Consider the following 25,146-nt stretch of genomic DNA (forward strand, 5'->3'; position numbering starts at 1 on the left):
TAAAAAATTTATTTTTAAACAAAGAAAATAAACAAGAAAACCCAAGAAAATGAAGAGCGAGGAATATTAATCTCTACAGTACAGGATTACTGAGAAGATTAAACGAGATAATACTTGACAAGCATCTAATACAGTGCCTGATGCTTAGTAAGTGCCCAATTAATGCTTCTTCTCCCTCCATAGACTCTGTGCCACCCCCTGTCCCCTCTGTGTCCATCCCAGTGATTCCCTCGGACCACAAGCTCAATAAACATGCAATGCCATTACAGCCCTGGGCACTGTGTGCACCACCCGAGTGCCTGTCCTGGTCTGGAGACCCCACCCTGTCTCATTTCCCAGCCGTTCCCTGGGTCCGTTCCTCTTGGTCCCTTTTAAATGGCTGCCATCCTTCGCTGTTTGTTGTCAGCCCCGCCTCTTGCCTCCCAGAAGGAACTTCTCACCACCTTGCAGTGTGGGACCATCTGTCTTTGTCACCCGCACATTCCGAGGGTGGATATTATCACTGGGGTCAGGTCTGCTCATCGATGTGTTCCTTTTCTGTTTCCACGGCCAGGCTTTCCCACCCTCGGGGCCTGTGGGCTTTCCTGGGTCCCTTCCCCCACTAGCTTCCACCTGGCCATGATGAATTCCATCATGTCTGCTTAAAATCATTTTACTTCCAATTTGCTAATTTAATTCTAGTCTTACAGAATGTTGGCAACCCTGCCAAATTGGGTGCCAGATGCAGATTTAATGAGCATATTTTCAGTTCTTTCTTTCCTGTCTGCATGAAGATGCTGAAGAGAACAGGGTCTGGAATGAGTCCCCAGGGGGCTCCCTGGAACGTCCCTCCCTCGGTTTGACCCTGAGCCCCTGGGCATGACCCTCCAGCCAGGTCTGTCCCCGCCTGACAGGAAGAGCTCACGCTCTGCTCCTCAGGCAAGGGGGCTGTTATTACATCATCCTCCCAGTCCTAGAAGCCCCAAGTGGGTTCCCGTAATTTGGACTTCACAGGAAGAGTATTTGGAGAAAATTACTTATTTCCTCCGGCCTGTGTCTTCCAGCAGCCATGTGCAGCTCAACAGATGTTCAAGGATTCGTCTATTTGACAAACACATATTGAGCACTTTCTAGAATGATTTCTCAAAGTGTAGCCTGTTGTCTACCTGCAATGGAATGATGAGGGGGGCTGGGGGGTTGGGGAAAATGCAGATTCCTGGGTACTGCCCACAGCTATAGAATCAGACAGTGGGACAGGGTGGGGCCTGGGATTCCACCACCCAGGGGTTGCTGATCTTGCCAACATTTCCATGTGTTACCGCATTTCAAACTCATACCAACCCCTGACGGAGACATTTTTATCTCCAAGAGTAAGACTCAAAGAAGTCAAGTGGGTGGCTCAAGGCACGTAGTGGTGAACATCAAAGCCGGGGCGTTGGTTGAAGCTTTTGATTCTAAATATAGGCTCTTTCCATCTCCCGTCACAGCGGCTCAGGGCCCGGCACGGTTATCCGTGATCACGATGTAGTGCTCCTGACTGACACTCGGCCTGTCTGTGCCCACTCTGGTTCATCCTCGCAGGCCCTGCTTCACAGACGAGGAAACGCAGACTCCGGGGCTGGCGCTGCCAGGCTGTCGAGTATGCAGCGCTGTGACAGCGGGAGCCGGGCCCCACGCCACATCTGATTCTAAACTCCGCACCACGTGGCGCGAAGGGCTGAGGGCAGAGGAGATGCTTGTTCCTTCAAGGAGCAGGGGAAACACGCAGAGCTCTCTGGATTCAGTATCGGAGGCCTTGCCTTTCTGCTGGTCACTTCGGTGTCTGAGCCTCAGGCTTGTCATCAGTGCAAGGATGGGTGTGGCGACAGTCAGCAATTTCCAGACTTTCCTGATAATGGCGCCTCCCCTACTCCTCATATTTTTTTTTTTTTTTTTTTTTTTAGCCCAAATAAAATCTTATGCTGAATCCTAATACATGCAAAGAGACAACACTGGAGATGCCTTGAGCGGCTCAGGGCTTTCCAGAAGAAACATTGGAAACATCTCGTTTAGCATTTAGCAGGGGTCGCCTGTGTGCCTCCTTCGCCCACCCACCAAAGTAACATGCCGCCTACGGCTTCAGCTCCAGAGTCGGGCATCTTGGGGTTCAGTCTGGGCTCTACCACTTTCTGGCTGTGTGAGCTTGGGCACGTCATTTCCCTTCTCTGAGTCTCACTTTCTTCCATGTAAAATGGGTGTGGTAATCATTGAGTTGAGGTGAGGATTGAATAAACTAGCGCATGCAAATACTCGGCGCAGGGCCTGGCATGTCGGTGTGTCAGCTCTGGTTTTCCTTTGACGGACCAGGACGTAAAACATGAGAAATTAACCCGTCACGGCGGAGATCTCCCAGGCCCTAGAGACGCCATGTCACAGGAGTGAGTGATGTGGACGGTGAGGCCTGGCCATTTGTCGGTCTATATATTTCTGCCCATTTTTTAGCCCCTACAGGGAGTGAGATCTTGTTCTAAGAGGAAAACTCCCTCGGGGGTGAGGGGCTTTGGGAGGAGGCGGAGTTCAGACTGAGCTTCCCAGATGGGACTCCCAGGGCTGGGACAAGAGCAGGCGGCAGGCAGGGCAAAGGCGGGGGTGGGGGGTAACAGCTGGGCTTGTGCGAGTGGCCTCTGGCCACTTCCCTCTGCGGGCCGGCTGTCACAGGGCAGGGTCTCGTCACATTCCAGAGGCCCGAGGAGGGGGCAAGATCAGAGTGTCATGGGCTTCAGGTGCAAAGGGGTAGTACCCAGCGGGTCCCAGTGTTTGGTGGCAAGAAGGCGGAGAAGGAAAGACTGGGATGCTGTAGGGACCTGCAGCTCAGGGGCGGTGAGGCGGGGGTGAGGGTGCCCGGCCCAGCCCCGCAGTCAGATGCCTGAGGGCAAATCCACGCACCTGTGTTTCTCCTGCCCAGAGCCAGGCTGCAGGAGGCGCACTCCCGGGGTCACAGCCAAGCCCTGGAAAGGCCTCCAAACTAGAACCTGCCGGAAACTCCTGTGCCCACGGTGCCACGGTGATGGGGAGAGCGAGGAGGAGAGAGCGAGTGGAGCACCGAGGAAGGGATGTTTTCCATCGCGGCGGGGTTATTTCTGGCTCTGCTCCTGCTCCTGCAGTCACTGTGGAAACTGCACGTGCCTGGTTCAGTGTGGAAACATGATGAGTTTCTCAAGGATGATGCACGCTAGGCAGGCAGCCGGGAAGCTGCCACTGCTGGGGTGGGGGTGTCTGCCTGCCTCCCTCCCGTGCACCCCACCACCCCTGCCTCTCTCTCTGTCTCTGCCGGGGCTGCCGCTCTCCTGAAGCTGTTTTTAGGGGAGATGTGTTCCATGCAGCGTGGTAGGGAGATTAACGGCCTCTGAGAGATGTCTGCATCCTCATTCCTAGAACCTGTGAAATGGGTACTTTACATGGCTAGGGGGAATTAAGGTTGCAGATAGAATTATAGTTGCTAATCAGCTGACTTTAAAAGAAGATTATCCTGGATCATCCCTTGAGCCCAGTGAAATCTCAAGGGCCTCTAAATGTGGAAGGGGAGGCAGGAGGGTGGGTGTTGGCGGCGTGACATGAGGAAGGCTCCACCGCCATGGCTGGCTTTGCAGATGGAGGAAGGGGCCATGCGCCGAGGAATGCAGGCGGCCCCTAGAAGCTGGAAAAGGCGAGGAAATGGATGCTTCCTCGAGCCTCCAGAAGAAAGGAGCCGTGTGGGTGCCTTGATTATAGCCCAGTGAGACCCATTTGGGACCTCTGACTTCCAGAACCCTAGGATAAGACCTTCATGTTGTTTTAAGCCACCAAGTTCAGTGGTAATGTGCCATGGCTGCAGGAGGCTGGCCACCAGGGAGGCTGAGAGCACAGGGGAGAGGTTCTCAGAGAGGCAAGTTGCAGATGTGTTCTTTTGTTTTCCTGAGGTCTCCTCGTTGCTATTGCCTCACGCTGGGCACAGGTTCCCTGCCAGCCACCTCGCTGGCCACGTGGGAGAGTGACCATCCTCTCAGTAAGCACCCAGCTCTTTAGAGCCCTGAGCAGGGTCTCCTGCAGCCACACTGTGCCGATGCTATCTCGAGCCTAGAATGCCACCCCCGTCTCTGCCCCTAAGCCCCCCAGTTCTTCATGACACCCTGTCTTGTCCCCCTCAGTAACTCCTCCTTCCTCTGACACTTTGTGTCGCTCCTGGGGTGTCCGTCCCTGTGGACCTTGCATTGTCTGTGTTTTAAGCACCAGCTTGCTGCTGCCCCTCCCCCCGTGCCCATCCACCAACCAGCCCCACAAGAGGAGGGACAGGGCCACTCTCCAGGGAACTGCCAAGACCTAGGTGAGGAATGAGTGGATTCTGCTAGTGGAAACTGGTTGTGCCCCAGACTTGCAGGAGCCATGCTCTGTGCTGGCTGTGGTCCTGGCTGTGGCACCTGGTGACTCTGACCTTGGGCAGACCTCTTCCCTCTGTCCCCAAGTGCAGGCTGGAGGTAAGCAGGTTGGTGTCAAAGGCCTTTGACAGTACTGCTGTCTGCAGCGGGTGTCACGCACTGTTAGTGTCACTTCCCTCTTCCAGAGATGCAGTCCGGGAGAGACAGCTCTTCTCCCAGCCATGGCAAATGTCACCACCCTGCCTGGGAGCCTTCTCCTCTCGCTTTCCTGAGCACTCCCCTACACCTCCACCTGGATGACACCTGGAGAAAACATGGAAAAGCCGGGCTGGGACATGAGTGAGGCAAGTGAGGTGCGCGGTGTGCAAAATTTAAGGAGGTATACACCATCGGTGTCGTGCAAAGGTGGTACGGAAAGGCCAAACCCACACTCCATTTTATAGATAGGAAAACTGAGGCCTAGAGAGTGGAAATGACTTACTCAAGGGCACATGGGAACCAGTGGTAGGGCTGGGACCAGAACACAGCTCTCTCCCCTTCAACTCGAGGGCAAGTCCACTCTTCTTGAGATTAAGTGCATGAGCGAGTACCCAGATGAGTTTGTTACTCCAACACATATTTATTGAACGCCTTTTCTACGTTAATACTATGCTAGGAGCTGAGCTCCAATTGAGGAATAAGACAAACAGAGCCTGATCCTCCCCTGAGAATTTATATTCTGTGAGAAGAGAATAAGTCATTACACATTAGTTCTTTAATTACAATGGTGATAAATACTATGCAGGGGATGGTCGGAAGTCATGAGCTGTGAATGGTTGTACAGGTTGTGCACTGTACAAATGTATGTGGAGGTCCTACTGTGGGGCCTCCGTTAAAGAGTTTACAGTATAATTTGGAAGACAGGACCAGTGTATCCTTAAAGTAACAGTACAAGGCCGTGGTTACCAGCTGGGAGAGCCAGAGTGGAAGACGGGCCTGGAATTGCAGCCCTGGCTCCTTCTCTTCTAGGACTCTGGGCCCTCAACTTCTCTCCCTCGCTGTCTGGTGGTCAGATCACATGCAGCCAGCCTTCACTGGGAGTCTCAGAGGAGGAAGAAGGCATTGACCTGTCTTGGGGGCAGAGCTTCTGTTGCCCTGGACTGGGTTCCAAGGCTGGGAGGCCTGTGATGGCAGAAGGGGCTAGAATGTTCAGACATAAAGGCTTCTCTGCGTGGACAAAGTCCAGCTGTCAGTGTTGCCTCTTCTCTGGAATGTGGGGCCTGGAAGGAGCCTGGCTTCTAGGAATTGGGCCTCTCCTGCCCGCAGCTGACTGCGGCTTTGCGCGCTTGAACCTGCCTGGTGTTTCTGCGTGTGTGAAGAAAGCTCGTGCAAATGCACAGGGAGACGTGTGTCCCACCTGGCTGCTGGTGAGGCCAGCTGCTGGGCTGAGCACCAGGCAGCAGTGGCATGTGTCCTGGAGGCCAGTTCCCCCTCTCCCACACACTAGCCTGGGGACTCTAACAAGCCACTTGCCTCCCTGAGCCTGACTTGATCTGTAAAATGAGAGTGAGAAAGACCTCTTTCACCCAATTGTTAAAATAGGAAAAAAGAACAGGTGCACAAGGATGTTTTAAATCCCTGGCTTATAAGGACAGAGAAATTGCCGCCCTTTGAGGGCATTCCTTCAAGGATCAAAAGGGCGTCGAGCCTATTTCCAGAGTTGGAGACCCGTCCTGGCTTTCAGGAGGAGCAGAGAAAGACATGTGGTTCTCTCTGTTTGTTTGTTTTGCTTTAACGGGAAAGAATTATTCTGTCTGGGAAATAAATCAACTCCTAGACAAGGAGTTAGGACTGAAGGGGTCCTTAGAGTTGAGCTTGTTTGCTCTTTGGTTTGACAGAAGGGGAAACTGAGGCTTGGAGGGAAGCATGATTTGTTCTCGGTCACATGCCTGGATAATGGCAGAGCTGGGGTCCCACCCTGTGCTGCCCACCTCCCACCACCCCCCATCCTGCCCCCTAGTTCTGGGGGCAAAGCTATTTAAAGAACGGGAGGTAGAGGCAGCCTGGTAGAGAATCCGGAGGGGGGCCCCGGGGACGGGTAAGGGGATAGGAAGGCGGGCACAGTGGGCAGAGGGTGAGCAGCGTGGGCAGGAGGAAGGTGACAGCGTGGAAGGTCTTGGTTCCAAGCGGCCAGAGGTGGACGCCCTTCAGATTCCCCTCCTCCTGCCCCGCCAAAGCCTCGGCCCATCTCCAGGTTCGGAGGCCTCACAGCCACCACAGAGGCAAGGATCAGACTGTTTGCGGTTCCAGGACTGCAGCACAGAGATGGCAGGTCCCCTGGGAAAACCCTTCGGTCTAGGTGGACCTCAGACCAGCCCCTTTGGCAAAATCACCTGTTGCCCGTCCTGGAAAGCAAGTTCCTGAATGCGGTGACATCAGGGGCCACACCCTGGAAGGCAGGCCGGTGGTGGCGTGTCTGTTCATTGTTATTCATCACTCGTTCATCCCGCATGCCAAGCACCGTGCTGAGCGCTGTAGGTACACAGACAGTACAGGTTGTTCTTGCCCCGAAGGCGCCTGCTGTCTGCAGGGAAGACGCACAGGCGGGAGGATGACGATCATAGTGTGGTCAGATGGGCAGGAGGGTCGGGAGCACGAGAGAAGGGGGTTCCAGCCGGGTCCCTGGAGCAACAGTGGGACTGGGGCAGAAAGAGGGATTGCCAGAGCTGAGCTTTCAAAGGATGGGCAGGAGGTCACCTGGCAGAGAAGGGAGGGAGGACCTTCCTGAGAGTGGGGACGGTGTGAGCAAGGGTTTGGAGGCTGTGAAGAAGGTGGCGTGTCCAGTATTACCAGGTAGTTGAAAGGCAAGGGGTGAGGGAGGCTGTCGGGAGATGGTAAGGCTGGAAGGTCACAGTGGCCATATGGGGAACAGGCTGAGGAATCTGGATGCCAATGGCGGTCAGCAAGCATCGGAAGTGGTCAGGGAGCACCGTGAGGCGTGCTTGTTCTGTGATGCAGAAATGCCACACCACACAGCAGGAAGAGTGGACCTGGGCAGGGGGTTGGAGAGGAGGTAAAAGGCTTGAGAGATGCTTACAGAGCCAATTCACTGAGGACCTGGCGACATATGGCATTGTGGGGAACGCAGGAGAGGGAGAGGTCAGCAGTGGCTCCTGGCCATCTCAGGATGCCTTGAATGACTTTCAAGACCCCTCTGCTGAGACTGAGCGTCTGACCCTGGGCTGTGGCTGCTCACCTGGGACTCAGCAGTGGAGCCTGGGCTCGGGGGAGGGGGGGTGCTGTGTACCTCTTGAGGTCCCAGTCCCTGGCTGACACCCTGGTCCGCTGACTCCCTCCAGAAGCACCAAGAAGAGCATGTGGATGCTGTCAGGATGTTGATTCATCTTCACCGACACACCTACAGATATTTTCCCCTGTCACCCAGAGGTAGTAAACTGAGAGAACTCAGTGTTTCTTCACTCATTTATTGTTGCCAATTATGTTCAAGGCTCTGTGAGTGATACAGAGATGAATCACACCCATCCCAATCCTGTCCTCAAAGATCGTGCGGTTTGTCTGTGATGCCAGCCGGCATTTGTAAGATTATATCCCACATATAGGGTAGGGAAGGTAAATGCCACAATAAAGAGACCAAATGCTGTAAATGAGAGATCATTTCTGGCCAGAGAGGGTAGGGCGTGGAGGGCTTCGTGGCGGAGGTGGCACATGAGCCGGTGCACGTGGGCGGATGTGGTTGGACTTGGCCACAGTGAAACGGAGAAGAGCATTCTGGACAGAGAGAACCTCAGGAAGGCAGGAGAACTCTGAGCATGCTAGTTTGGCAGGAGCGGGGTTTTCTAGGGGAGCGCTGATGTCAGAGGCAGCCTGGCATATTTGTGAGGGAGATCCCAAATGTAAACTCTACTCTCCAGGGGGAGCTACTGACGGATTTGGCCCAGGGAGGGGCGTGGTGAGAACTGGGTGTCAGGACGGTTTATCCGGCCTTATGGAGAGGATGAGCTCAGGAAGGCAGTGAGATGCTATTGTGTGTTGGTCCAGAGGACGGAGTGGGCACTGGGCACTCAGCATGGGTGACGGAAAAGTGCTTTATGGGGATTAACTGCTGGAGTCTCCCCCAAAGCCAGCCAAATAGGTGCTATGGTTATTCCCATTTTACCAACGAGTTCACTGAGGCCCAGGGATGTTAGGTGAATGACCTGCCGCTGGCCACACAGCTATGACGTGGAGGAGGCAGGATTCGAACCCAGGAGCCTATGCTCTTAAGGTCCACTCTAAAAATGGCTTCCCAAAGGGACCAAGCAGACAGAAGGTGGCCCTGCTAGGCCCAGGGTGTTCCTCCCACTGGCAGACAACCCAGACTGGTGGGGCTGTCTGGCTCTGTCCTCACCCCCTGTAAGTTGTGAAGTGCCCCTCAGGGCCTGATGCGGTTCACCGATTCGAAACAGCCTACATATAGGTGGTGACAACGTGAATAGCTGATGCAATGGAAACTTTCTATGGAAAAAGGTACCCACTCAAACAGCCACAAAGTCCAAAAAAAGGAAGAACAGCAGAGCAGACCCAGAGGGCTCTGAAGCAAACCATTTCCTTTGGCACTGCCTTTTCTGCCCAACTGTGACTCCAAACTGGGCGGGGTGGGGGGAGGGCCGGGGGCAGCACTGGGCCGGGGTAGGGGCAGGTTGGAGTGTAGACCAGGAGCTCGGCTGGGTCCCTGGAGGGCCCTGGGTCACCAGGCCCCCCTCTTGGCTAAGGAGGCGGCCGTTGTGGGGGTAGAGAACAGTGTTCCTTCCAAACACACATCCCGTTTCGCAACCTCCTCACGGGCCTTCGTCACTCCCCTTCCCCGGGGGCCAGTGGCGGAGGCTCTGCGGTACCCAGGGTCTCCCGGGGTCTCAACCTGCTTCTCTTTTTCCATGTGCTCCCTGGGAAGAAGTTGCAGCAGTCCTGTTATGCGATCTGGAATCTTCTTATTTTAGAAGACAACATTATCGTAAATATAAGTAAAGCTAAATGATCAGAAATAACCCAAAGACGAAGAGAGAGAAGGCCATTCTTTGGAAATTCAGCTCTGTGTTATTTAATTCTTACACAGACCTGGGATTGGCACAATTGCTCCCATTTTAGAGGTGAGGAAACTGAGGCTTGAAGTGTTGAATGACTTGCCTCAGGCCACACGGGCAGAGAGACTCGTGGTGCTGGTTTTGTCTAATGCCCGGGGTTCTCCTGCTGTGCAAGGCTGTCCACTTCTCTGTTCTCTAATCCTCTGTTCCCCTAGCTGTAGCATTGGTGTGACAGTGAGATAATACAGGGACAGCATTGGCACGTGGTAGGCGCTCAGCAAATGCTGGTTTCCTCCCTTCTGTCTCCACAACCTGGGGAGATGTTACAAGCTTTCTTGGGAGGAGGCAGCCCGAATTCTGGGCTCCTTGGCAGAAAGGGCTGTCATCACTGATTTCTGGGCCCATCTTCCCTCTAAATCTAGAACACTCTGAGGCAGGGGCCAGGTCTCCTTCAACTTTGGCCCCTGGAGGGCAGCCCAGTGACAGGGAGTGTCTCCTTGAAGCCCACTCAGCTGCATGCAGCTGGACCTCGAGTGAGGGCCAATCGGGTGGGCCTTCAGGCAAGAGAGGGCGGCCACAAGGTGTGGCCTGGCATGGCAGGAAGCGAGTCCTCGCCCCGTCATCTGAGCCCTGGCACCTCTCAGCCCCTCGCCCTTGTGTGCCGCCCGGGAGTCCCGTCAGCACCTGCTTCCTGCCGCTCTTTCGATCTCCCAGCCTCCCGGGCTGGGCACTGCCGTGAGCCATTCAGCAGCCCCCCTTCCCTGTAGGGCCTGAAAACCAGGAATATTTCTTCTGCCTGATCCCAAGATAGAGTCTATGGGACCGGCTATTACTGCCTTGAGGTTCTTCTTTTTCTGTCCTCCATGCAAATGGAAAGGTATCGCCATCCTCTATTTTTAAAAACCCACTTTTCCTAGGAGACATTTCCCAGGTGTTTCCAAAGCGTGTCTTGGCCATATCGAAGGCTCTGAGCTCCACGGCCTTTCTCTCTGCTCACCTCCTGGTCTGGGACACCACACTCCTCCATGGGAGGGAGCAGCCTCTCCTTTGGAGGACACGGCCAGGCCCCAGAGAGCTTCCAGAAGCAGCCTCTGGGCCCCCCGATGCAGGCACAGCGTTCTCAGACCGAAGTGCAGGTGTCTGAAGCAAAGCTGAGCACCCCAGGAAAGGGAGAGCCAGAAGCCTGACCACAGGGAAGGAGGCAGGAAACCTCACAGAGCCAACCCCAAAACAGGAGCCAGAAGGAGGAGAGACTGATCAAGACGGGGCGACTTGGAAGATCTCCCACCATAACTGAAGAAGGCACGGGCATTTACTGAGTGCCTCCTGTACGCTGGCTCCATGCTAGATCTCTCACACACTTCATCTCATCTGAGCCACACAACAAGCCAAGGAGAGGTGATGGTCTTCATTTTTAACTCATGAGGAAAGTGAGGCTCAGAGAGGTGAAGTAATTCAGCCGAGTCACACAGCTATTAATGGGTGAAACCAGGATCTGAACCCAAGTTCTTCTGAGGTCAGCGCTAACTCTGTGCTATCCTGTGCTACTTCCCTGGTGTTGAGTGAAGGAGGCCTGCCAAGAATTCCTCCTATTTCCCCTCCCAATTGCTAAGTAGCCCAGCGCTATCCACTGAGATTGTTCCATGTAATTCTGCCATATGTGTGTCCCAGGGTCTGGGATTTTCATGTTTCCTTATTGATTCACAGACCATGGTAGCAGGAATAAAAATAAAGGTAGAAAGATTTGTCCCACAGTTCCCTGCCCCAGGCAGATCAAACTCAGCTTCTCCATGTGCTCGTCCCATGGCAGACGTCCTGTTCACAGTGGAGGGACGGGCAGCGTGTCAGGAGGGCGGCTGGGGCCTCCGAGCCAGCTTAGCCACCTTCTCTGGCCTCAGAGTGTGAGGCAAAAGGCTGGAGCCCAAAGCCCCCTGGCTTGCCTGCCAGCACTTGGAAAGCGGCTGTGTCGTGACCCAGTGAGACATCTGGGGTTTTTCTTTAACCCTTCATCCGCTGAACTTCCCCTGCAGCGATGCCAGCCCCCAGTGCCCAGGCCGGATGTGGGGCGCCCTCCACCTGCCAGCAGAGGCCCTGCTGTGAGGCTTTGCTTCCACAGGGAGGGTGGGGAGAGGAGAGGAAGGGCCTCCCTCCCTGTGGTTTTGGGTGGGGCCTGCAGAGGAGCTGGCCCTGGTCCTTCCTGCCCCGGGTGGGCGCCACCTTGCAATTGGGCCCCTCTTGCCCTGGTGGGCCTTCTCTGTTCAGCTGTTTTCTAAAAAGAAGACATTTTTATAGCATTTTAAATTATAAAAGTGATTAATGCTTCTTGTAAAAAAAAAAAAAAAAAGAACAGTATAGGAATACATAAAGAATCAAATGCATGCTGCACACCCCACCTGCTCTGCAGTCCCCGGGTTTCTCCTCCACGTCCTTTGTAGCTTTCACAGCTGCAGATATATGTGTGTCTGTCATGTTGCTTTTCCCCTTTTTCACACCATCCCATTGAGAGGAAGTGTGCATAGCAGCTAAGTGTGCAGGCTCCGGAGTCAGACAGACCAAAGTTCAGCTCACCACCTGTGGGGTCTCAGCCTCACTGAGTCTCCTGTGGGAAATGGGGTTCACAGTGGTGCTTTCCATGCTGCAGGCCGTGAGCAGTAAGGAGGATCACTCATGAGAAGGGCTGAACCCCCATTCGACACATAAAGTCACGATGAATCTCTATGATTGGGAGGAGTGTATAGTTATTTTTAATTAAGAAAAGTTATTGTCCCATTACTATTCCATTGGGTGGATTTATCGTCATTTACTTATTAAACCAATTCCCTGCTGATGGATATTAAGGTTACTTCCATGTTCACTGTTTGAAATGGTGCTGTAGTGCTCATGTGTGTGCATCTGTGTGTGTGTGTGTGTGTGTAAGATGATGTGTATTTGTATGTGTGCATTTGTGAAGCTGCTGAGTCAACATAAATTTTGCCCACTCCTTCTCTCCAACACTGGGTGGTAGCAATCATTTTCTTCTTTGTCCATCAAATAGAGGAAAGGTGATACTGATTTTTAACATATGTTCTTTAATTGTTAATGAGGCCAAGCATCTTTGCACATTTTATTAGACATTTTCATTTCTTGAATAATGATCTGTCACTTTCCTCTCTTCATTTCATTAGCTATGTGTCTTTTCTTATTGTTTTGTGGGTGCTTATTACATATTACAGATATTGACCCTTTTTTTTATATGTTCCAAATATTTTTATCTAATCTGTCGTTTGCTTTCTAACCATCAATGGGGACTTTTGTTATATATAGTGCTTAGTATTTTTATATAGTGAAATTTATTAATATTTTGAGAACTCAAGGTCCAGTTCAGGGTTTGAAGGTTATTTTCCGACAGTAAATTATACAAATATTTAATAGTCCTGGTATTTTCATAGATTTGCATGTATGTTTTGTTTATAGCTTTAATCCAAATAAATTTCTGTGTGAGTGTGGTGCACGCACTCTGTTTAAAATAGAATTCACCTTCCTCCCTCACTCTGTGTCCCTTTTGTGGCCATACCGTTTATTTTACCTGCTTGTTTTTTCACCGCGCATCTCCCCTGACTAGACCCTCAGCTCCACAGAGGCAGGGGGCCTTTTCTGTTTTATTCATTGCTGAAGCTCCAGTGCCCACAATGGTGCTGACACTTCACAGGCACTTAATAAGCATCTGTTGAATGAATAGACAGCCAGCCAGTTGTCACAGCTCTCTTATTTGAATGATCCGTTCTTTCTTTAATCGGGTAATATGTGGGTAATATGTAATAAACACCCACAAAACAATAGGCAATCCCAGATTCTAATTTGGAATTCCATCTTTGTAGCCTTTTTGGAGTCTTCTGTGGTTATTGGTCTATTCAGGTTTTCTCCCTCATCTTCAGTTTTACAATTTATAATTTTCTGGAAGTCATCAATTTTCCAATTCATTGACATCGTTATCTATCAAATTCTCTTAAATTTTAAAAAATATTCCTGTACATGTTTACACTGCCTTTCTGATCACTTATTTGTGATCTCTCTTGCTGCTGGTCAGATTAACAAGCCGTTTGCCCATTTTCTTGATCTCAGAGAACCAGTTCGGGGCTTTTTTTTTTTTTATTGTCATTGCTGTTCTTTTCTCGTTCATTTGTTTTCGTTTTCAATTTTATTCATTTCTTCCTTCTAGATTATTTTGGTTCATTTTATTCTTTTTCAGCTTCTCGGGTTAGACAATTCATTTAGTTTTAATCTTTCTCATTTTATCATGAAAGCATGTAAGTTTGAATTTTCCTCTAAATGCAGCCTCAGTTACATTCCACAGATTTTTAAAAGGAGGGTTCTCGATGGTGTACCTTTAGAAATACTCTACAATTTCAGTTTTTCTGCCCTCTGACTCAAAAGTTGTTCAGAAAAGCATTTTTAGATTGTCATGTGCCTAGTTTACTTTTTTATTTTTTGCTACTTGTTAATTTCTAATTCTGTTGCTGCGGTATACACGTTGGCAATGGAGATTTTTCTTGTGGTCTAGTGCAAGGGCATTTGAGAAAAAGGTGTTTTCACTGTTTTTTGAGTATATATGAAGTTAAGCTTACTAACTATCTTCAAATCCTCTCATAGTTTTCTTTGGAGGTTACTTGTATTATCAAATTTTGAGTGATATGCCCAAGATGTTTACTGTTCTTTTTTTTTTTTCTTGCCATCTCGTGGTTCTAAGAATGTATTAGTTTATAGACTTTACGGTTCTCTTGTTCAGGGTGAAGGTAAAGATTTGTGATTTTTGTGTCTTCTTAGAGAAATAGACCTGTTAGCAATGTAAAATGCCCCATTTTATTCTATTTAACATTTTTTCATTTTTGTCTGATATTAATATTGACTTTCCTGCATTCTTTTGGTCACCATTTTGCTTGGTATAGCTTTTTACCACTTCTTTGATTTCAACATTTCTTTTTGTTAATTTGTTTTAAATGTGTCGCTTCCAAACAGCATATGGCTGGTTTTTGTTTTTTTTTTTAAACCCAGCCTAATCTCTTGTCTGAAAATAGAATAATTGAATTTATTCACATTCTTGTATTTATTGACGTGTTTGGTCTTACTCTTCTCTTCTTATTTTACCTCTTTTGTTTATGATACTTTTTTCTTTCCTGTTTAGTTTCCTTTTCCTAACTCTTGCCCGAATTAATTGAATGTTCTTGGCTCTGCCCCTCTGCCCCACACACAGTGGTTTAAAAGGTCTGTATGTTATTTTCCTTCTAGAAATGGTTACCCTTAAATAAAAAATAAACACCCATACTTCTCCATTAACATCAAGAACTAAATGGTATTTAATTCCCAACAAGAGGAGACCATTATTATCAAAGTTCGTTTAGACTTGAGTGTACGTTTTTCTACTCTTGTTCATCATTGTTTCCTGTGCCTCCTGTCTTGCCCTTTCTTGAATTACTTATTCTGATACAGTTTTTATTTTGTTGGAGTGATTCCTTGAGTAACTCCTTTAAGAGATAAGTGGGCGGCCTGCTATTTTTAGTGCTTCTCTCTTTGACTTTGAGACTCGGCTGAGTAACGGATCTCAGGGGTGTAAGCCTTCTTCCTCAGAGCTCTGTGGTCTTCGCTCTGTTGCCCTCTAGCAGTTAATGACGCGGATGTCAAGTCCAATGTCAATTTGATTCTCAAAATTTTTGTGGAGACCATCAGAGACAAAGCTGAGTGTATTGCTCACCTGGGTAAAGGGGAATGTCACCTCCACGGAGCCTTGGCATGTCCGGAGGAGGGAGGCAAGGTCAGAGTTTGCTAAGGACTGGAAGTTTCCGTTAAGGCGGTTATGTTGCCCTGGGGCTTCATTAGGATTGTGTAAGGACGACAAGGGTCTGGGAGTGGTGGAAACAGTGAGGAGGAATTTTGAGGCAAGGCAGGAGATTCAAAGAATCTTAGAGCACCAGCTATTAATTGAAGAGCTGATGGATCCTTCAGGATGTTTCTGTAACGAACCATCAAGCCCTTTGCTGGGGTTAGAGTCTCCTGGAAGAAGAAAGCAGTGCTAACGAAGACGCAAAGGTGTCTAGGTAGATGGTTTCTGTTCCCCTCTCCCCCGACTCTGGTCTCTTTGGAAACCTGAAGGATCCACTTCTCACCCTTGGATTTCAGGAATTCCATGCAGCTTGCCCTGCCCGCCTCCACGGCCTCCGAGGGAGCTTCTCCAGGGTTTGGCAGGTGGGCCTCTCCCTGCCCATGTTGGGTGAGGCCGGCTTAGCTCTGATTAGTTTCTCTGTCACTCCCACTCGTCTGCTTTTCCTCAGACTTGCTGGCCAGCTGGTGCTGCTATGGATCGGCTCTTAATTGTACATTTCTCTTTTGACTTCAGTGGTGTTTGGGGGAGAGGGGGCGAACACAGGCTCAGTTTGCCGTGTAGAACCTCGGTTGTGTGCACCACTGCCTGGTATCCCAGATGCAGGTGTGTCTGCCCAGCTCTCCCACCTGCTGCTGGAGGCAGGAGTGGCGTTCAGTGATGTTGGCCTCACTGGTGGGTGGGAGAGCAGTGGCTCACTCCTTCTACCGGATCCTGTCATCTCTGGAGCCACACCCCTCGTCCTGACTGTGTTACCTCACTGATTAAAATGACTCAGTGACCTGACTCCGCTGCCAGATCAAGTCCGGGCTATTTCATATACCGAATTCATCCCCTGGCCAACTCTTCCCTCATGAGCTGTCGCTGCCCCTTTCGTGCAGCCATATGGACAGCATGCAATTTCTTGAACATTCAGCCCGTTTGGGAGCTCCTGTCTATTGACACTGCTCCTTTTGTTTGAAATAGCCTCCTCTTCTCTCACACATGTCAGGCACCATCAGAATTGACTACTCTTTTCTTTATGCCCGCACCATGTAGTAACTTAGAACCAGCAACACTGCAATGCATTCCTTTGCTTCCTTGCTCCCCCCTACCCCCAACTGCGATCCCCCAGAAGGTAGGGGCTGAAACTTTGCTGTCTTTTGTCCCAGCACCTACCTACAGCAGGCCTGACCCCAAATAAGTGCTGAATGCACATTTGTTAAATGAATGAACAACTGAATCAGGTTCTGAAGAGAATTGTTCTACACCGACTCTGTGTGAGACACCACACCAAGCTTTAGGGGTGAGGGAATGAGTCAGACTGACCCCGCCCACGGTACTCACAGTCTACCAGGACTTTAAGGTTCCCAGAGTCCGTATGCACGGTGAGTACAGCTGGGTTTTTTGTTGGCTTGTTTTTGTTTTTTTGGTGAGGAAGATTGGCCCTGAGCTAATGTCTGTGGCAATCTTCCTCTATTTGTATGTGGGACGCCACCACAGTGTGGCCTGATGAGCGGTGTGTATATCCGTGCTGAGATCCGAACCCTCGAACCCAGGCCACTGAAGCAAAGCGAGCCGACCTTAACCACTAGGCCACTGGGCTGTTTTTATTAATAATTGAGATCTACTGGAGGGCGTGAGGTCAGATCTGGGGATGATGGAAAACCTCAGAGTGGTGAAAAGTTTGGATGGTTTGGACAACAGAATCAGGAAATGCTAGGCAGGAGCCACTGAGCAAATTCAGTCACACTGCTCTGGAGTGCAGGCAGGGTGGCTGGGTTTAATAGCAGCAGGTGTGGCAGGGAGGGGACGGCTGAGGGGCTTCGCTTACCTGTACTGCTCTGTAGGAATCAGCAGTGAGATGTCATTGCCAAAACACTAACTATTCCAACGCTATGTCAATAAAAACCATGGTGCCCAAGAGAAGGAAGGTGACAATGCCCCTGGCCTGTGTACAGGTTACTCCAGACCTAGATTCCTGGGTCCACTCTGAGATAACGTCCATAATGTCCATAGTGATTATATGAGCCATACCACATGCCAGACATTGGTCAAGACCCTTAGCATGTGCCGGATCATTAAACCTCGGGAGATCCCTGCCATTCTTAGCCCCCCTTTTCAGGCACAGCAAGGCTAAGCAACTTTCCAAAGCCGCAGAGGTAATGAGCAGAAGGCCGGGCCTGGAACCCAGGTGTCCCGGCCCTAGGAGCCACATCTCATCTGCCTCCAGCAGACAAACCAGAGTCTAGTCCCAAGAGGGCAGCGTGGATGTGACGCACCATGCCATGCTTGGCTAAGACAGCCCAGACTTTCTAGATCATAAAGCACTTTCCTCTGGATCGTCTTACTTGAACTTTACAACAGCCAGGCGACTTGATTATTAAAAACTGATGCTCACTCACTGGTCCTTTCATCATGATCGTTGTCGAGCTCCTGGCCTGAACCTGAATGCTGTTTTGTTTAGTGATTTGGGGACGTTACGTACTCTGATGTCTGTTATGGTAATAATTCTCACTCATGCCTGGATATGAGTCACTTTTGCAGGTCGTATTAGTTTTCTTTTGCCGTGTAACAAATTGCCTCGATCTTAGTGGCTTAAAAGACACTCATTTGTTAGCTCTCAGTTCTATAGGTTAGAAGTCTGGGACCGAGTGGCCAGATTCTCTGCTCAGGGCTGAAGTCAAGGTCTCTGGAGGCTGAGTTCTCGTCTGGGGCTCTGGGGAAAATTCTGCTTTTCCAGGTTCATTCAGGTTGTTAATGGAGCCCAGGTCCCATGGTTGTAGGACTGAGGTCCTGTTTTCTTGCTGGTTGTCAGCGAGGGAGCTGTTCTCGACTCACGGAGGCTGCCTTCAGGTCCTCTCACACAGCCTCTCCTGCTGCAAGGCAGCGAGCGCAGGTCAAATGTTTCTCCTGTTTCTAATCTCTATCACTTCCTCTTCTGTGACCAGCCAGAGAAAACTCTGCTTTTAAAGGGCTTTCTTGATTAGGTCGAGCCCACAGAATAATCTCCCTATTTTAAGGTCAACTGTACCCTAGAACGTAACCTAATCATAGGATTAAAATCCTTTGTACCCACAGTCCTGGGGATTATGCAGAAGGTGTACACCAGAGAGGCAGGAAACCTGGAGGGCCGTCTTAGAGTTCTGCCTGCTTCCTGGTCAATAGAGGCTCAAAGAAGTTAGCTGCCAGGTGCAAGGTAGAACATGGTGGGCGCCAGGGCCACCAGGCCACACCAACTCCCTAGGGGGACATGGGGATCTGGCCCCACACCCAGACAAGCATCTTGGGAAGAGCTGGAGGGGATTATTCTGTGTCTAAAAAGGTTGACCAACCACACTCTTTGACCGTGTTTTTCAACCATCCCCTGCAGGATTCAAGGCGCAAACCCAGCATCCTCGACCTAGTTCATGGAGAAGCCTCAAGCGACGCTGGCCAGGCAAGCTCTCCCTTCCATAGGGAAGAGCAGAGCGTGAGAGGGCAGCTGCAGCAGGAGTGGACATGAACGCTGGTTTCCAAAGAGAACAGCGTTTTAGTTTTGGTCATCGAAAGTGGTGCCTTCAGCACAGGTAAGAAATGGGCTGTCACTATATATGCTTGCTGGGGGCGCCATTTTGGTCTTTCTTGCCTGAGCTTGCTAGTATTCTTCCTCTTTAAAATGTAGCATTATTAGTGCCTCCCTTGAGCCTCTGTGGAAGCTGGGAGTCCTCGGGACATCCTTGGCCAGGACTAGAGACTTTGAGTGCCAGCACTCTCACTGCCCTCACGCTATCTCCTCCGAGATGCAGTCATCTCCTCCCAGTTCCTGTTTCCATCCTCTCCCTGGCAGGAACTCCTCTCAAGGGACCACAGCCTCCCACTCGCCAGCCCCGCTGTGTCCTCCTGCTTTACAGAGCTCCACCCGCCTCTCTGCCCTCCCCACAAGGAGGCTCTGGCCTGAAGAGCCCCAGGGCGGCGTCTCTCTAGGGGCCTCCCTGTTGTGAAGACTTGAAAAGACGTGTGGTTCTCAGACCTGGCTGCACATTAGAATCACCTGGAAAGTTTTTAAAAATTCCATTAGTGGGGGCCCACTTCCAGAGGTACTGACTGAGTTGTCCTGGGGAGGGGCCCAGCATTGGTAGACATGTGTGTGTATATATATATATAAGAGGTTTTTGTTGCTCTTCAGGTCTGTGTTATGGTTTCATGTTAGAAGGTCAGCTCATTGTTCAGGTTAGATGTGTGATGTTAGAAGCTCTTTGGGTCGGGAATATGTCTTTGGCTCTTTTGTCTGGCTGTGGAGTGTATGAGAATCACCCAGGGGGATGGAGGAGAGGGTGCCTGGTCAAAAAAAAAAAAAAGCAGATTCCCGCACACCCTTGCTCTCAGACATCAGACTCTCCGGAGTCGAGGACACAGGAATCTGGATTCTGATTCTGATACAGCCAAGGCCTAGGTGCTCGGACCTCTTTCCTGGGGCTCTGGTGATGCTCGTCCTGCGTCGGGTCCGTGGGCTCAGCTGTGAGTGCCGGGTCGCTTCCCAGCCTGGTGTGCTGTGCCGCGACAGAGCCTCGTTCCCTTCCTTCCAAGCGGAGGTTTTCTCACGTCCAGAGAGGAGGATGGGGCCTCGGCAGCCCTCAGACATGGCATCGCTGGAGCCACCTGAATGTGGGGCGGCTGGGCCCGGGCCTCTGCCCATAGCTCAGCCACACCATGCGGGCCCCCTGGATCCAGACCATGGCCAGAGTTCCCCAGCGGAGGTGGAGGACTCACCCCTTGGACTCTGCGGAAGAAGGCCTGAGCGCTTGAGCCTCGTTCTGAGGGGGGATGTCTGAGGTGGTGTCCCTAGGGGAGGCCCTGGATCCTCCTGTGTTCACATCCCAGCGCCGGCATTTACTGGCTTAGCAGGCAAGTTGCTCAGTCTCGCTGCCTCTTCCTTCTCACTTGTGAAATGGAAAGTAGTGGCACCTGCCTCCCAGGGCTGCTGTGAAGATGTAGGCAAGGCCCTAGAGTGTGCCTGGACACAGAGCAGGGGCTCCCCACACGTGAGTAGCCCTTCCGGCCTGTGCAGGCAGGTGGCCGCCACTCTGCCCTCCCAGGGGCAGCCATGACATGTCTGCTGTGCTCTGCCATCTGGTCCCAGTGTATGAGTTCCTAAGAGTCAGGGCACAGTAAAGAGATGGACACTGCATGTGGGGCCTGGGACTTTACAGACGAGGCTCAGTCCTGCAGAAACCCCAGTGAGGCTGGTTCTAGTGCCCCTCGTGTAAAGGTATGGAAACAGCACAGAGAGGTTCAGTAATTTAAAGACAGTCACTCAGCTAGTAAGGGACAGAGCCTATGGCTACAAAAGACCCAACACTTTCTTCTCTATCAGGATGTGTCCCTAAGAAAGGGAGTAACAGCTCCAAGGATGAGCCTTCTTCCTTTGTAATAGGAACCAACAGCGCCGTAATGAATGGGCCCCCCTTCCTTGGCATCCTGGGACACTGGTGCTTCAATTTAGCATTTGTTTCCTTCTGCACAGGTCATGGTAGGCCGTTTATGGGTCTCCTCCACTGGCAGTTTCAGGGCGGGGTCTGGATTTCTTCAGCTAGATGTGCAGTAGATATTTGAACTGGGCCGGAAATAGTAACCTCTGAGGGAGGCGAGCCAAGCTCTGGGGGAACTGTCATGGACGTGCGGATAGGGAATCCCCCCCAGGCCCGGCGTTTGTCCTCCCCTCCTTCACTCCCCAACTCTCTTTTTGTCCATGTGGGCTCTTCCAGCTGCCCGGAAGAATCTGTAGAGGATGGGGCTGGCCCAGAGGGAAATGAGCTGTCAGTTCCAGCAGAATTCTCGTCCCCGCCCCTTCCCGAGCTCTCCCTGGGGAATAAAAGTATCTGTGATTAGTGAGGTGCTGACTCAGTGCTTCTGGAGTGTCCGGGCGCTCGTGGCCCACTGCTGGCGTAGCTTCCCCCAGCCACCAGCGCAGAGGCTGCAATCCGAACAAGGTGGAGGGCTCAGGCCCAGGCAGGCAGGTGTGCCAGGCAGGAGCCAGCTGTGAGCCAGCCTTGGATGGCATTGCAGACTGTGCTGGGGAGTCCCAATGACACCATCTGAGGCTTGGGAGTGGCTGTGTTTGGAATTGTCTGAGGGCAGGGAGAGGTGGAGTTGTAGCTCCCCTTTAGTAGGGACCAGGACTGGGGCTCTCTCCAAAATAAAAGCGATTTCTCAATAAGTGACTATAGGGTGAACCTGATTTGAAATGGATATGAAGGCATTTTCTTAGCAGCAAAGCTCTCTGCTAGTAGTTTTCAAACTTTTATAGTCTTAAAAATCATTTTTTAAAAGTCAAATCCTACATGGAATGCCAATATATACAACAGGTTAAAGTGGTAGTTTATAAATACACATTTGCTTTTTAAGTTCAACTTTGTGTGTGTGTGTGTGTGTGTGTGTGTGAGGAAGATTGTCCCTGAGCTAACATCTGTGCCAGTCCTCCTCCACTCTGCATGTGGGCCACCACCACAGCATGGCTGACAGGTGGAGTAGGTCTGCACCCAGTGTCCGAACTCGTGAAAACAGGCCGCCGAACCAGAGCACGTGGAACTTTGACCACTTGGCCATGGGGCTGGGCCCTTTAAGTTCAAATTTTTAACCTCTGTTTATTACAGAAGTCTATCAATGACTCTCAAAGCAATGACTCTGCTTTGATGTCTAAAAGCATTGAAATCCCAGGGTCTGGATGGAGGGTCTGCCTGTGGGCCTCCCCCTGCCTGCCGCCTGATTTTTATAAATAAAACTTTATTGGAACACAGCCATGCCGTTTGTTTCTGCGTTATCTATGGCTGCTGTCCCACTCTAATGGCAGAGTTGAGTAGTTGTGACGGAGACCGTCTGTCCCACAAAGCCCAAAATATTAACTATTTGGCCCTCTCTAGGAGAAGTTTGCTGGCCTCTGTTCGAGACGATTGTTGTATTCACTGGATCAGCGGTAACATCCGGTGTTGCTTTTCCGTCTTTGTTTTGTTTGGCTTGGTGGCACAGCATTAAGAAAATTCTAAACCATATCAAGAAGAAGATGTGAAGGTGACAGATTTCTAGCAGTTGACCTTGCCTCCCACGACGGTCTTGTCTTCACTTCGGTGTTATGTGGACATTTGGGAAGAAGGAGGAAGGCATTCTGGTTTGCGTCCTGACAGTGTCAAACAACTGCTTGAATTCCGTCTTCTTACACCCCTCAGACAGGAAGCACACATCATTTATGACATCTTCATGATAGCCCACGTCACGCGTTCTCATATCATGCAAGCTTTAGAATCTACCTGTTTGTGTGGTTTTGAATAAGTGTATGTAGTCCCAAATTTAAACAATGTAAAGATGCCCAGTAAAGAGCTTCGTCTTTCTAGACATGTTTCAATACTGAAGTCCAAGATCTATCAAGGCTATGGTCTGATATGGTCTGCATGGACCAAGTTAAGCTGGCCACACCCGTTGGCGGTACTCAGTGTGTTACAATGTGCCATAGAACATGTTGGCATGTGCCGGTCCCTTTTCTATAACAGTTTCAATAGGAGTTAAACAATATTTTTAGAATAAAATTCTCACTTCACATTTGAAGAACCTCTGAAACACCTCCATGGAATACAATTTGAAAACTGCCCCTTTGGCAAATATTGGTGATTCTCATTTCTGTGCTGAAGGATAACAGAGAAGCCAAGGATGCTGTGAGTTGGGGTTGGGAGGCAGAGGAGGAAGGAGTGGAAGATGGCAGAAGAGAGACATGAGGTGATGCTGTTGATGGCGGAGGGGGTCACAGGTGGGGAGGGCGTCGGTAGTGGAGAAAGTACTTGGGAAACACAGAGAAGCATCGTGAGGTCCTGTGGAAGCTTGAAGTGCCTCCTGTGGATCATTAGGGACTACACACAGCTCTCTGGGGCTGCTGGAGTGACTTCCAGCCATCAGCGTGGGAGAAGAGGTCCAGAAAAACATGGGGAGTGATTAAAATATGTGCAGAGAAGTTGGGGAGGACGTGTGGAGGGAGCACACGAGTTGCTTCTAATCAGGATGCAAAGGGCCTTTGAGTCCACTCAGCCGATTGAGGCGGGAGAGGAGGCAGAGGAGAGAGGAGAGGGTCAGCTGGTCAGCACTTTTGTGCCGGAGGAGGGCACATGAGCATGGGCAGTGCCTGTGAGTGACCTGGATGGGGATGGATGTCAGAGCCCCAGGGGTGTGGTGGCTGGGGTTGGGCAGTGGCTTTGGGCATTCGACGCAAAGCCCACAGAGCCAGGAATAAAACCCAGGAGTCCCGGCTCCCAGGCTACCTGCCTTCCCTTGGCGGGTGCAAGGAAGGGAGGGGCAGACCTGGTGGCCTCGGAGGCTGTGGGCTGGAGAAGGCCTCTGGGGGATAAAAAAGCACCAGTTCTTTCTGAGGTTTTGCTGCTCACCCCATAGAAAGAGAACATTTTTAGATTTTAAAAGGATGACCTCATTTTTTTCTTATTTACATAGCCCTGTTTGTTTATATAGCCCTTTAAAAATAGCAAATGGGTGCTAAGCTTAGTGCTCTCTCCCACCACCAGCGGCAGAGCCACGGTGTGGGGAGAAACACCTTTTTATCTAAGAGAGGGGCAGCCTTGTTTCCGAGGACAGATGGGAGCAAAACGGGACAGGTAGGAAGTTTCGTGGTTTTTCGTGTCGCTTTTCCAAAATAGCCGCACTCCTGCCTCCCACTTCCTGCCTGACTCCGCTCAGGATAGATTTTCTTCTGGAGAATACTCGTGTTCTGTCTTCTCAGGGAAACTCGAAGAGATCCGTCAACAAGCAAACACCCTCGACCCCGAAGACCTTAAGCTTGGCACTGAGGGCCCCTTGAACTTGGCATTGGGTTTGCATCTGGCTCTGCTGCATACCCGCTGTGTGACCTTGGGCAAGGTGCTTTGCATCTCTGTGCCTCATCTGTAAGATGGGGATAACCACAGTACCTGCATTTTTTGTGCAGATTAGATGGGGGAATACATGTAAGGGGCTTAGCCCAGTGTGGGCACACAGCAACTCAATAAATCTCTCAATAAACAACAGCCATATTGTCAATATCCATCCCCCTCCTGGACAGTTATCCCAGCCTGCCAACCACCTTCCTGTCCTGCCGGCTTATCTGCTCCAGGCCATCCCTCCGTTGTCCCAGAGTGATAGTAAGATAAGACACAAATCTGACCCATGCTGTCCCCTGCTTAAAATCCCCCGAGAGCTTCCGGTGCCCGTGCAAGGATGGGCAAAACTGTTTCTCGAAATGGCCAGATCGTAAACATTTAAGCTTTGCCAGCCACACGGTCTCTCTCGCAGCTACTTCCCTCTGCTGTTGTTGCCTGAAAGCAGCCTTGGACAGTGTGTAAAAGAATGGGTGGGGCGGGGTTCCCGTAAAACCTTAGCTACAAAAACAGGCAGCGGCCTGGGTTTGCCAACCCCTGACCTACAGGACGGACGAGTCCAGCTCCTTAGCTCAGCATTCCCAGCCCAGCCATTCCCATCATCTCCATCCCCCTTCACCCCCCACCCCGACTCCTCACGCTCCAAGCCTTCCTGCAAAGTTCCTTCTTTCTGGACTTTCCCTCCCCCATGGCGTTAGGAACCCTTGCTCTGAGACTCTCTGGTACCCTCCCTTGTTTTCTACTCTGATCAAGCAGGCGAGTACCCTCTGGCTTTGCATTAGAGAGGGCCCCCCTCAGGCAGGAATTCTGCCCAGCCCTTTGTGTACTCCTGGGGTGCGTGTCTAGGCTTTTGTAGATGCTCGGTAAGCAGTTACTGAGCACAGAGATCTGCAAGACAGAGGGTTGCCCTCAGGCCGCTTCTAGTTAGGGAGCTAGGATGTGAGCCAGTGAAAAGCCAGTCAGCAACCCGGCTGGGAGACAACGGTGAG

At 51.0% G+C, this 25,146-nt stretch overlaps 1 protein-coding gene across 5 annotated transcripts in view; it reads left to right on the forward strand.

Moving 5' to 3' along the window:
- Positions 1 to 25,146, forward strand: part of HIVEP3 (HIVEP zinc finger 3) — a 469,251-nt gene that overhangs the window by 355,078 nt on the left and 89,027 nt on the right. For all 5 annotated transcript variants that reach the window (XM_023632292.2, XM_023632308.2, XM_070248788.1 and 2 more), the window contains one exon: positions 18,640 to 18,835. The gene's annotated coding sequence lies outside the window, so the exon portion shown is untranslated. The remainder of the gene's footprint in view (positions 1 to 18,639; positions 18,836 to 25,146) is intronic.

Source organism: Equus caballus, chromosome 2 (assembly GCF_041296265.1).
Source record: "Equus caballus isolate H_3958 breed thoroughbred chromosome 2, TB-T2T, whole genome shotgun sequence".
NCBI lineage: Eukaryota > Metazoa > Chordata > Mammalia > Perissodactyla > Equidae > Equus > Equus caballus.